This window comes from Pistacia vera, unplaced genomic scaffold (assembly GCF_008641045.1).
Source record: "Pistacia vera cultivar Batoury unplaced genomic scaffold, PisVer_v2 Contig151, whole genome shotgun sequence".
In the NCBI taxonomy this organism is placed as follows: Eukaryota; Viridiplantae; Streptophyta; class Magnoliopsida; order Sapindales; family Anacardiaceae; genus Pistacia; species Pistacia vera.
In genome coordinates, this window is record NW_022195586.1 from 662,168 (window position 1) to 676,510 (window position 14,343).

Sequence of the window (14,343 nt, forward strand, 5' to 3'; positions counted from 1 at the left end):
ACTAGATGAAGAAATTTATACGCAGCAGCCATAGGGTTTTAAAGTAAAAGGAAAGGAGAGAATGGTGTGCAAACTTCAAAAAAACCTATATAGGCTAAAACAGGTGCTTAGACAATGGTACAAGAAGTTTGATGGGTTCATGTGTAGTAACGGTTTCCTAAGATGCCAAGCAGACCATTGCTATTATTTCAAGAAACTTGGTAACTCCTATATCATCCTATTATTATATGTAGATGATATGTTGATTGCAGGGGCTTGTAAGTATGAATAGACAAGCTAGAAAGGCAATTGTCAAAAGAGTTTGCTATGAAGGATTTGGGAGCTACAAAACAAATCCTTGGTATGAGGATTACCAGAGACAGAGCCAAAGGCTTCTTGAAGTTGTCACAAGAAGAGTATGTGGAGAAACTACTCAATAGGTTCAACATGGATGGAGCAAAGCTAGTAAGTACTTCTTTGGCTAGTCACTTTAAACTATCTAAAGGCCAATCACCTACAACAGAGCATGAGAGAGACTACATGGCCAAGGTACTTGATAATCCTATTTTTTCCTATGATTTTGCATTGAATTTCAATAGGATTTAGGATACTTCTCATATAATTTGGGCCATAATTTTATTAATTTTTCTTTGTAGGCCAAAACGATGATTTTGAGCATAAATTGCGTAACATGAGCTTGGAAACTCAGAATGACCTAAATTTAGAATCTATGGAAAGCTAAGAGGCAGAGCTACAATTTTCATGTTTTGAGTTTTTCCTAATTCTGACTGGAAGAGGGTGAAAACTTGGCTTGAAGTCGTGAACAGCACGTTGGGAACTGAAGAAAAACGTCTTTGGAAGTGCTTCAGTATTTTGGCTATAACGTGAGATATAGACCTCGGATTGGTCTGATTCTTGAACAAGTAGAAAGATAATTTACAGGGCTACAATTCATATGTTACTAAATTTCTAGATTCAGATGTTATCATGCTCAAATGTGGCCTGAGATATCCTTGCTGCGGTGAAATTGTGTTAGATGCAAAAAAAATAAAACGATGCGTTTTGGCTTACTACGGCTTCATCCTTAAGTGAAATAGGTATAAATTGGCACAAAAAGGAAGGGAAAAGTGTCTTGGTTCATCATTTGGGAGGCAACTCTTGGAAGGAGAAGATTATTGAAGATTTGGGCTTCAAATAAGAGAAGATTTCTCCATCTTTTGCTTGTTTTTCAATGATGAGCCTTGATTCAGTTTGTTTTTGTAATTATTATTATTTTTTGAGTATGAATTGAGTTGTTTAGCTAGGGTTTGATGTAACCTTGATACAATGTTTCAAATTTATATGAATTGATTTACTTTGAGTTTTAATTTCATGATTAAGTGTTTATCTCTTTGCTTAATGACTTTTAGATGCTTGATCACCATTCAAATGTATGTTGTTCACAATAAGACTGAGAAGTGATCTTTGATTTGTGCCTCTTGGGATAAATACCATAGATTGAGCGAAATCAACTAGAGATAGATAAACGTGATCTATGAAATCTAGATAGAATTCCTCAAAACTTAAGAGCCCTTGAACTATTAAACTTCAATTTTTGGGTTCGGAAGGTTAATAGGAATAGATGGGGTGGTATAACCTGAGAAGGAGTACCAAACAACTTAGGGAATTCGATTTTCAATCAAGGAATTAGAACTTGGGTAATAGATTCTATGATTTGGGTTAGCGTATCTAGGCGAAATCAACACCCTAGCATTTTTTAGCATTGTTTAATTAGTTAAGTTGTTGGGTTTTGCTTTAATTTCATTATCATACATTTTTATTTTGTTAATTTTGTATTTAGTTTGTTAATTTTATATCAATCCAATTTATTGTTGCTTTAATTAGGACTTAAACTAGAGAATTCGGTAGTTAATAACACTATCTTCATGGGAACGATACTCTACTTATCATTTTATTACTTTTTGCGACTAGTGCACTTGCTACATATGCATGTTTGTCAAACCACGCATAAGTACCCTATGCATCAGCGATTGGCAGTCTTATATATGCCATGATGAGCATAAGGCCAGACATAGCACATGCAATGGGAGTTGTGAATAGCTACATGAGCAATCCTGGAAAGCAATATTGGGAACAGTGAAGTGGATTCTCAAATATTTGAAAGGTATTACAGATTCAGCATTATGCTTTAGGAAGTCAGACTTAGAGTTACAAGGTTATGTGGATGCTGATATGGCTGGTGACATTGATAACTACAAGAGTACCACATGTTATGTCTTTATATTAGGTGGTACAATGGTCAGTTGGGTTTCAAAGTTACAAAAGATTGTTGCTTTTTCTACTACAGAGGTAGAGTATGTTGCTATGACAGATGCTAGTCAGGAACTAATATGGTTACAACGATTCCTAGAAGAATTGGGTCAGAATTATGAGAGGAGTGCTTTGTATTGTGATAGTCAAAGTGCAATTCACTTGGCAAAGAACCTAGTCTACCATGCTAGGACAAAACACATAGAAGTTTGTTACCATTTCATACGCTTGGTTTTGGAAAAATAAGTTATAGCTCTGGAGAAGATTCAAGGGAGTAAAAATCCAGCTGATATGTTTACGAAGGTGGTTACCATTGAGAAACTGAAGTTGTGTACAACTTCAGTTGGACTTCTTGCTTGAAGAAAGAGAAGTTGATGCCGCTGCTGATAAAGGTGAAGAATTGAAGACATGTTGAATTAGCCTCCAAGTGGGAGATTGTGGAGCCAAATTCAATCCAAATTAGAGTTGGATTAGGACATGGGTTTTCCTAATTTGTGTTTAAGTAGAATTGTTTTCTTTTAGGAATACAATTGGAAATAGGATTATAATTGTATAGGAATTAAAAAATAATTTCTATTAGAATATGGGATTTGAGTCCTAGTAGGAATTGTGTCTCATGTATTACCTATAAAAAAGGGTTAAGTCCTAAAGTTAGATATCACAAATTGAATAGAAGGCAAAGCACAATCAGAAAGTGAGAGCCACCAAATAGGGTTTAGTGAGTGAGCCAATTTGTGAGGCTTGTGAGAGATTCTTGCAATTTCTTTTCTTCTTCTTCGTAGTGAAATTTCGTAGCGGCAAAGTGGACGTAGCTCTCATACGGAGAGTGAATCACTATAAATCTTGTGTTAGTGTGTGTGATTATTTTGTTTCCTTTGTTCACATTATTTTTGCTTTGAGGGATTTAGAATTTACTAGTATTCAATTAAATCCCTCCAACAATCACTTGATGATCTCCATGGAAAAGAGAGGCTTCAAAGAAGCCATTTTCATTTGTTGTAGCCTGAAGCTTTCTTTTGCCCCATTCATTCAACAATTTGTCTACAACATTCCCAGTTGGCAAGTTGTTAAAATTATTATCAGTTAAACACATTCGGTAACATCCTTGAAGTGACCATGCACCCCAAATGACTATCCCATTGATTTTCGGGTGACTATCCCCTTCCCTTCATACTGTTGGAATATTTTAATAAATTGAATGAAATAAATGGAATGAAAGTGGTGGTGTAAGTTAAGGAGTTGAAAGATGAAAGGTTAGTGGATTAATGAAGCAGGTTTTAGAGTTGGAAAGTGAAAAGGTGGTGGAATTCAATGTTTTGTCCCACCGTGAGTAATGTATCAGTCCCCCCAAGATGGAGGAATTCGCCCTTGAATTTGGAATCCACATGATGTCGTTGTTTTGTTATTGCATTTGCTTGAGCGCGAGGATTTATCATAAAAAACATGTTAGGTGTTGTAGTAAGCAAGGTAGGATGATTAGAGGATGACTTATGAGAGACCTCTTGAATCTCGACTAGTGTTACGAGTTGGGAGTATTACACCCAAAAGGCTAACCTGTTAGGTGGAAGGACTCCTCTCTTTTATAAATCTAAGACCTCCCCAATACATTTTCAATGTGGGATACGTTACACTAGGTATTAAAACAATCTTGACACCATTAAACATAAACTGTCAGTATTTTTCTTGCCATCATGTATCGCATCTCTATCATATTGCCAAAGTTATCTGTCCATTGCAATAACATCACACCATACTTGATTTTGTAGGTAGAACCAATGGACAGAGAAACTAGACAAACGAGCGGGATGTGACTAAGGCTTAGTCTTCAAGCTCAACTTCTTAACAACTTCTTTGGAGATCACGTTAGTACAACTACCTGAGTCAATTACAAGACGACAAACTTTTCCCTTAGTGGTGCAAGTAACGTGAAAATATTACGCTTCATCCAATTCTAGTTTTTAAGGTTTTCCTTTATTGGAGTTGAGGCTTAATTTAGTTCGTTAGAATAACAGAGTGGTGCTTGTCTTGCTATTCATCTGTTGTTGTATCCTAGAAAATAGACACTGCTCAAATCATTGTGCACCCGAGTGAAGGAGGTGAATCTGTTTTAAGGAAACTGTGTGTTACACAAGCCTCGACATTCATCCTAAGGTTGTATTCTTTATTGGATCTCTTCCTGTCATTCTGAAAGATCTCCTACATGTGATCACGTTGTTGGTATTGTTAATTTTATTGTATTGTCGTTTTATTTTATTGACATTTAATTCTATTGTTTTTATATGAGAGAACGACTTTTCGCCACCCAAGGTTTAGCGAAACGACACTTTCCCACCCATTAAGTTTCAAAATGACACTTTGCCACCTTCCGTCATGTTCTGTTAGCGTTTTCCCTTATGAAAAAGGGTACATAAGCCACAAAAATAAAAAATTTAAAAATTTGAAATCATGGTGAGTGTCACTGAATGGTTGCCACGTCCCACTAAAGTTTGACTTTGAAAAAACAAAAAAGAAGGGAGAACAAAGAGTTGGCTGCCTTTTTTGCCTATTCTCTGGTAACTCTTCCCGCTCTCTAGATCTGAAGCGACTTGCAACCTAGGGTTTTTTGTTATGCGATCACCGCATCTCTTAATCATCCCCAGTAAGGATACACCACATCAGCTTCTTTTCCATCTTTGGTCGACCTATTGATGACAAGGACGTAGCAAAGGCAGCGACTTTCAATTTTGGTGTCTTGTCGAGCTGAGATAGTTCCTGCGTTGTTGATTGATAATGGTAGTGGTTTGAATGCAGGAAAATTCTGGCGACTGACGACTTAGAGATGGCATGTTTGCTCTTTGTTGTTTTGGTTGTGCACCTTGTTTTAGCTCAATGAATTGTCCTTATTTAAAAGACATGGCCAACCACACTTTCTATGCAAATTCCTTGAAAGTAAGTAAAATATTATAGAATGGTATATTTTTCTATGTAGGGTATTGATTCCAACAATGATTTCAAATGTAGAGCTCATGTTAGAAAGATGGAGGCATCATGAAGGCAAGGAGATTGAGGTATCCCAAGAATTTACAGTTTTGACAGCATAAATTATTTCCAGGATAGCTTTTGGAAGCAGTTCATAGAAGGAGAAAAAATATTTACTATGTTGACAAGGTTGGGTGTAATGTAATCAACGCCAGAAATCATTATAAAATTTAAGCACTTGATTTGATAAGGCAAAGCTTCCTCTTCGTAATTTCTATAATTTATGGCTACTTAGTTTTATACTTTTGCTTCTCTATTAATTCTACAATACCATTTCTTGTCTTGGCAGAAAGTTTGTGGAAATCTGTTTTGTTTGTGTTGAATTCCCTATTTTTACTAGGTTTCAATTGACAAAATTTCTTATAATTCTCTATTAATTTTATTGTAATTTTACAATTTGGATTCTTATTTTTCAGATATTAGTAGTGTTTAAATTAACAAAATTCAAATATTTAAATAGTAATGCCAGTTTTAAGGGTTCTAAATTTTAAAAAATCCAATGGTAACTTCATTTAAAACATTATTTTTAATAAAAAAATTAGAAGGACAAATTGGTAACTTATATAGTTGAGGACATTGCAGTAATTTTATATTAACAGTGGGTATATTGGTAATTGAATTGTTGACATGATATAAAATAATACAAAAATTATGAAGTCAAATATTAAGGGTATTTTTGTCTTTTCAGTCAAATAGTAATGGAAAACACTAACAAAACATAACGGAGAGTGGAAAAGTGTCATTTTGAAACTTGACAAGTGGGAAAGCATCGTTTCACTAAACCTTGGGTGGAAAGATGTCGTTCTCCCTTTTTATATTCAATAGATTGATTATTTGCAGTTATTAATATAATATTTGATTATTTTATAACAAATACTGCTCTAGGTAAAGTAACTGCCCACATAAGTCATCCAAAAAATATAGAAAACATTGTCAATATATGTCTAATATCAAACTTTTGTTTTTCTACTCTTTTTTTCTTTATTTTGTGTTTGAGTTTCGAGGACGATGGTGGGTGTTACATTACATAATGCAATTATGAAGTGTTAAGGAATTAAGTTTTGAATAATACTATGTACATGTACAAACTCTTCATACAAACTCACCCATATAAATTGATGTGTTTTAATGTGATTGATGATTTTCAATTAGAGATAATTTAAACAAATTAGAGTTGATGATATATCAAATATGTAAGGTTGCAACATCAATTTGTAGGCAATAACTTATATTATTAGTTTGTATATGTAATATTACTCTTTTAAGTTTTTACCAGATTGGGGCCTTTTTCAACATCCACTTCAGTGAGCCAAATTGGAACGCCTGCTGCAGCAAGCTTATCAATAGAAGCTCTCATGTAAGGATGTTTGGCACACGAAAATGACTCAAGCCCGATAGCGACACGTGTACCCTTACCAAGATAACCATGGATCTCTTTTAGCTTTTTAAGGTAATTAGGAGGAGATGATACCTGATCTCCCATCTCTTCTATTGTATTATAATCATTCATAAACATAAAAGTTGGTGGCTCATATTGGTTAGCATACTTGAAAGCCATTCCCGATGCATCTGACCCCATCTTGTTTTCAAAGAAAGAAAAATGCAAGTTTTCGTTAATAACGTCCCAAGCAATAAGCTGGCCTTTATATCTTGTAACTATGGATTTTGCCCTTTTTTCAGCAGCTAAACGGAGTGCTGACGGTGAAAGTGAATTGAGCCAACCGGGTTGATATTTCGGATCATCCTAAAAGATGTTGTCGCCTCGAACGGCAATACGGTTCTATTTCATGAATTGAAGCATGGCATCAGCTACTGAATAGTCCTCCTTTCCTTGGGAAGGTTCAGTGTTATACCACTTCATTTCATTTTCAAATGTTGTTAAACCGAATCTTGAAGTGAACCAGTACTCGTGATACTTCTTGTTGTTGAGGATGTTCTTGTTTGTAACACAACCAATTGGCATTCTGGATGAGACCTTTTGCAAGGAATTGCCTCGTGAATCAACTGCTTGAAGCATTACTCTTCTCTTATGTTTCTGTCAAGAGTAAAATTATAGAAGATGCAATTAGAGGGTCCTTTCCAACTTAGTTTATTGAAAAATTTTGATTAACCTTGAAGATCTTTATAAAAATAATTTTTTGATTTAAAAGGTATTTTAACGGATAAATATTTAACTATATTAGTTGTATGAAAGTTCTCGTTAAAATCTTAAATTAATTAATCTATGAAAAACAGTACTCTTATATAGAGTAACCACATCATATATAATTTTTCTACTTAAAAGGAAATGAAAAGATATTAAGACTTTATTGCACCTTCTCAATGCTTTGATCTTGATGAGAATTCCACTCTTCTTGGTTGAATGGTTGTAATGAAACGCTATCTACCCATATTTCAACTGATGTGTGAACGCATCCGCTGTGAAGCCACCTTTAAGCATGGACCAGCACTTGGACTCGGCAACAACAGCCCCAGCAAATTTGTGGCCACTAGTTGTTTTGATAAATACAGTTATCGGAACTTCTCCTTCGTTCACTTAAAACCAGGCTGCATTATCATTAACATAAGACAAAAACATCCAAACCCTAATTATATCAAAAAGTGAATGTCAAATATTCGAGCTTTAAACCCCTGACTCTGATTTAATAATTAATAATTAATTCATGTAGAAGAAATAATTACTAGCTAATACCTGAGAAAGTGTAGTGCCTATCCTTTTGCAGGTAAAGCTTTTGTGAGATACTATCTTGCGGTTGATTTCAGCTATGAGCCACCATGAATTTATTGCCTACTAATTGTCTCTGTTCCATTTTTGCATTCCCAAGGATGGACCATCCTTCCAGTCCAAGATTCAAATCCGGATTTCTGATGATCCCTCCATCATATTGAGGTTTATGGGGATTTTCCAGACACTGAAATTGGTTGGAAAAGAGGGAAAAATATGAATAATTAAAATAATAAATAATAATAAGAGTTACGTGCTTAAAAGAATCATAAGTTAATAAATTATTTTCCTATCATTTTACCTTTTTTTTTTCCTTTCAAAAAGAGTCCTTTCTAATTAATACAGTTAAAATGCTAATTTATAAATATTATTTTCCTATTAAAATTAATTTTATGCTAAAAGATTGGTTATTTGTTTATTGAAATATTACTAATTATGGTTAATAATAAATTTGGCTTTGAAATCAAGTCTTATTTAGTTGTAAATTGTTTATTGAAATTGTTCTTCGTTCCAATTATGGTTTTGTCAAAGTACAACAGATTTCAGTTATCAAACGAAAACACAACTAATAATAAATTAAGTCTTTTTGGTTAGGAATTGGGTGTCTAAGAAAAGTAGATTGAAGAATAAGAATTCACCACAGCCTGTTATGTGGACTTTGTGTTATTCTTCAAGCCATATTTGGTCTTAGCATTCTTTAGTTTGTACTGTGTAGACCCATTGACAAAGTACTTGTTGGGATTAACATATTGATTAACTAGTCCTGCACCCATTGCAGGACTATCCTTGCGTTCTGGGCAGGTTATCACAATCCAGAAGTAAGAAAACATTCAGCATAAAAAAAAAAAAAAAAAAAAATACTTGAAATATTCAGAAACGGTTGAACATAATTTGTGAATCTTATTCATATGAACTGTACAATTGAATGTGTGTTGATGCTTGATTGTCGAGTGCGACATTGACTTTCTTCAAGTAACTAATTATAAGCTCTTTCTTAGCTTGATATTCTCCCAATATCTAGTTGACTACCAGCTAGGAGTCGCTATTGATGTCGATCATTTCTGACCCAATCTTTCTTGCTAGTCGCAAACCAGCAAATCATGCTTCATATTCAACCTTATTATTAGTGGCTTTGAATCCAAACCTAAGGGGTCCATAGATGCAAATACCCTCAGGGCTGATGAACGAAAGACCAGCTCCAACTCTTCGTCTGTTAAAAGATCCATCAACATAGAGGCTCCACGTTGGCATATTTTGAACAGTCTCTTGGACGACTTCATTGGCTGGTTGGTTGGGTTCTTGATCTGGTTGATAAGAGAACTCTGATATATAGTTAGCCACGGCTTGCCCTTTGATTGCTGCTTTTAGTTTATAAAGCAGATCGAACTAACTTAATTCCATGGCCCACTTAAGCAATTTATCTGAGGCCTTTGGTTTCTGAAGGACCTGTCTAAGTGGATAATTGTTTAGAACATGGACGATATGGGCATGGAAATAAGGTCGCAGCTTCATGGAGGTGATTAGCAAGGAAAAGGCTAACCACTCCATCTTTGGATACCTTGACTCGGCATCTAGTAACCGTTTGTTGCCATAATACACTGGCCACTGAATTCTGCCCTCTTCCTAAATGAGAGCTACGCTGACCACATATTGGGAAACAGATAGGTATAGAAACAAAATTTCCTTGGGAAATGGCTTGGACAGAAGAGGTGGCTTTCTGAGATGCTCTTTTATGCTCTGAAAAGCTTGCTCACACTCTAGAGTTCATTCAAATTTCTTCTTGGCCTTGAGTATATTGAAGAACGACAAACAGTGATCTATATTGCTCTTGATATGAAGCGATTGAGAGCCATTATTCTCCCATTCAAGCTCTGAACTTACTCACGATTCGTGGGACTCTTCATATCTAAGAGAGCTTGGATCTTTTCGGGGTTAATTTCAATTCCCTGATGGTTAACCATGTACCCTAGGAATTTACCTGAGGCTACTCTGAATGAACAATTAATAGGATTAAGTTTCATTTTCCATTTTCGGAGTTTGTTAAACATTTCTGTGAGGTGGGCTATGTGATCTGAAGCGACATGCGACTTAACTAACATGTCATCAACATAAACCTCTATTATTTTCCCGATCTGCTAAAAAAACATCCGATTAACCAGACGTTGGTAGGTTGCTCGAGCGTTTTTCAGACCGAAGGGCATGAATTTGTAGCAATATAGCCCTTGATCTATGATGAACGAGGTGTACTCCTCGTCAGACGTGAACATTGGGATCTGATTGTACCCCAAATAGGCATCCATAGCAACTCGTGCCCAGAAGTGGCATCAATGAGTTGATCAATTCTAGGCATAGGGACACTATCTTTTGGGCAGGCTTTGTTGAGATCTGTGAAATCAACGCAGGTTCGCCATTTACCATTGAGTTTTTTAACCAAAACATGATTGGCAACCCAACTGGGGTAATGAACTTCTCGAATGAACCTAATTGAGAGGAGCTTGTCCACCTCACTTTTAAGAGCTGCAGAGTGCTCTAGATCCATAGCTCTTCTTTTTTTGGCGAACTAGCTTGAACTCACTATTAATGTTAAGTGCATAACAGATGGCCTCAAGGCTGATCCCGATCATGTCGGCATGCGTCCATGCAAAAGCATCAATATTTTGTCTGACGAAGCTCGCTAAATTGGCTGTGAGCTGAGGACTAAGGTTACTTCTGATTCTCAGCATATGAGTCAACTCACTCTCGTCTACAGGTATCTCAGACAAAGTCTTAACTGGCCCACCGTGAGTATACTTTTCTTGTGCATGAGGATCAATACTGTCTTCTATTGGACCAGGTTGTGGTTTGATCTTGTTGATCGCCATTGCTTGCTCAGGTTTACCCTCGGGCTTTGCTTTCCCCTTACATGCCACTTGGACTGCCGTATTAAAATAGTAGCAAGATTCACGCTATGATCCGTAACTTCCCCACACCCTATCGAAGTGGGAAACTTCATCTTCTGATGGTAAATGAAGGTGACAGCCTTGAAATTCTGTAGTAGAGGTTGCCTAAGAATGCCATTGAATGTCGAAAGACAATCGACTACTAGAAAATTTGTCATTTTGGTCACTTCGTAGGGATCTCCCAAAGTGATTGGAAGAGAAATCATTCCTCGAGGGGTTAAATGGTCCCTGGTAAAACCATAAAGAGGAGTAGCTACAGGCTTTAGGTTTATATCTTCCAGCTTTATCTCCTTAAAGGCTCGTTGAAATAGAATATTCATGACGCTCTTATTGTCCACCAACATCTTATAGACTTCACGCCTTCCTATTTCAATTACGACAACCAGTGTATCCTCATGAGGGTGGTGCACTCGTTTTGCATCTTTCTCAGAAAAGGTAATCTACTCTTTTCTGCATAGCTTGCTTGGTCACGGTTTCAGATTAAGCACATCGAAGGGCTCATGATGCTTCTCGGGCATACTTATCTTGTGCATACCAAAAAGTTCTCACAATATGAGGTCCCCCAATGGTGGTCCCTACCAGGTAGAGACCATTACGACCTCTATGTTTTTCCCCGCTATCTTCTTGATCCTTCTCTCTTGTTGGAGTTGGACTATTAACATACTCCTTGAAATGACATTTCTAAATAAGGTCTTTAATTGCCTACTTAAGAGCTCGACACTTATCGGTATGATGCCCATTATCCCTATGGTAACGGTAGTATTTCTTGCCATTCCTTTTAGACAATTGTTTTTTCATGGGCTCTGGTTCACCGAGCAGATTAGCTTTTGCTGATTAATCCAGAATAGCTGAAACCGATGCGTTGAGTGGAGTGAAGTTATCGCGGTCGCGACGAGGAACTTGAGCATAAGACTTCTTGGGCTCAAACCGTTGCTTCTTTCCTTTTCTTGATTGTCATTAGCCCATTTACAATCAGTTCTTCTACTACTCTCTCCCCGAAATTCCTCCCTCTGATTGGGAGTACCAGTCGAAGGCTTGGGGTTATGGAGATTTAAAGCTGCCACTGAGTTTTCAATTCGTATATATTTTTCTGTTAGGTTGTAAAAGCGAGAGAGGGAAATATTGTCCTCTGATTGTAGCTTCTTCCACAAATTGGTTTGTGGCGAACTCTAACAATAATAAGAGTTTGAACTGAATCTTCGTGTGTATTAGCCACCTTATTTAGTTCCTTGTAGAATCTATCAATGTAGCACTGGAGAGACTCATTCTTCTCTTGCTGCATGTTGCTTAAATAACGGAACGGCATCGAGAATTTCTGATTTGCCTGGAAGTGTCTTAAGAATAATGAGCTCATTTGTTGCCATGAGTTGATAGACCCTGATGGAGGCGATCTGAACCAACGCTTAGTATAGGCAATCAGAGTCACTACCAAGCATCAACACTTTGCCAAATTTGAAACTTGGTGAAGCTCCATGAGGTTGTTAAACTCATAAAGATTATCCTGAGAATCATAATTCCATCGAATGCTTTCATATTGGGCATTCTAAATCTTGACGAGAGAGGAGTAGTCAGAACTATTGGAGAAAAGGGAGACGCTTTCGCGACCTACCCTTGCTCAATCTGTTGAGCCCGAAGCTAATCTAGAGCTCATTGTAACTCTTCTATTTGAGGAAGTAGAGCCTTTTGGGGATCACTTTCCGCAATATAGGTACGCTCTCTACAATTGTGGTTGATGAAAAACTATAGGTTGGTGCTTTCTCTGCCTTGGCCGGAGCCTTCAACATGCCTTGACACTTGCGGGCCTGAGCCTTGTGAAGACGCTAAGTGGCTAGGGGAGTTTTCCCTACCTCTGCTGTGGTCAGAACTGACCCGCTGATTCAAACGATCCAACCTTTGGTTCATCATCTAGAGGGTGTTGTTGAACTTTTCCAGGTAGCCAATCAAAGTAGGATCTACCTGGGAAGTCGAGGAGATGTCCCCCACAATATTCTAGGGAGGTGGAACTACTTCAGGAGGAGTAATTTCCTGACTATGGGGAATCTCCTCATTATTGGTGCCAGCATGCTCGGCTTCAAAACCATGAGCCATGAGTTTTTGTGGTTGACCTTTGATGGTGAAACTACCTAATCAGTTGAGAATACCGAATTGAGAGCTGATGTGAATCTAAGCCCTCCTTTTGGCTCCAAACTGTTGATACTTGATTTTGACACCAATGACCTTACACATGTAAAATGCTAAGATCTTATAAATTACATGTGAACAGTTATGAGAGTTGATTAAAGTATATTGTTATCACAACTACATGCAAAGACTTAAATAAATGAGACAATGAGAGTTTTATTGTGGTTCAAATGCTTAAAGCGATTCCTACATCCACTGTTTTCTTTTATATGAGTGAGTTCTTGGTTATTAGCCAAATTTACAAGAGCTCACGAACCACGAACTGGGTTATAAATGCTTGGTATTATAAGAGAATATTAAGCTAGTCTCTTTCCCTTGGGGTGTCTTTGCTATTTTCTTTGTTGAATTCAGAGTGTCTGATCCTGATTTTGTGAGGGGGAGCTGCCTTTTTCTACCTGTTGAGTTCAAGGTAATGATTACAAGTTTGCAAGTGGGTAGGTGCAGTGCAATCCTTCATAGCACCTCATTGATTGATAACTTAGGAAATATCCTTAAATTAAATGGGGCTTGGACTGGTGTGTGAACCAAATTCATTTACAGACAAAACTTGAGTCGGGGGTTGTTGATTAGCTATATTCTTTCTGTCTTGGGCAACAAGGCAGACTCTGGGTGACGCAAAATCTTCCTGAACTCTGATTGGTGCTTGCTGACATTAACTTACACCAGCCTTGATTTTTTAGGCATAACAGAATGTTATAATTGAAACTCTTCTAATCTAATGCCTTGCTCGCTATTCATAAAAATAGAGAAACTTGTCAAAATCACATATGCAAACCAAACTCACTAACAGAGTACACATAATTGAAGCCGTTTTCACCAAGATGATTTTGGGATTGGCACGGATGATAAACCATTGAAGGAGTTCCAATCTCTGTCATCTGGTTTAGATAAGAAGAGTAGTTAACAGAGCTCAAGGACTCTTGCTCTTGATGCAATGAAAAATCATCATCAACTTTTTGGAAAGAGTATTATACTTGTTTTTCATCAAGCAAGAAATCTCCCAGGTCAACCAACTCATAATCATCGATGCTTAGACCAAGAATAAACTCTTCTACAAGAGATGAATTTGCTCCAACGTTTTTAGTAAAATCATGAATACTCTTAAGATCCAACCCAACAAAGAATGTTGTCAAATCATCTCCACCTCTATTAGAAGGAGGGTCTTCATTTACACTAGAATTTGTAGCGGTT

General features: G+C 36.8%; 1 pseudogene; it reads right to left on the reverse strand.

Annotated features, from left to right (window-relative positions):
* Window positions 1-3,214: 3,214 nt before the first annotated feature.
* LOC116124270 lies at window positions 3,215-10,893 on the reverse strand (annotated as a pseudogene).
* Window positions 10,894-14,343: the final 3,450 nt, after the last annotated feature.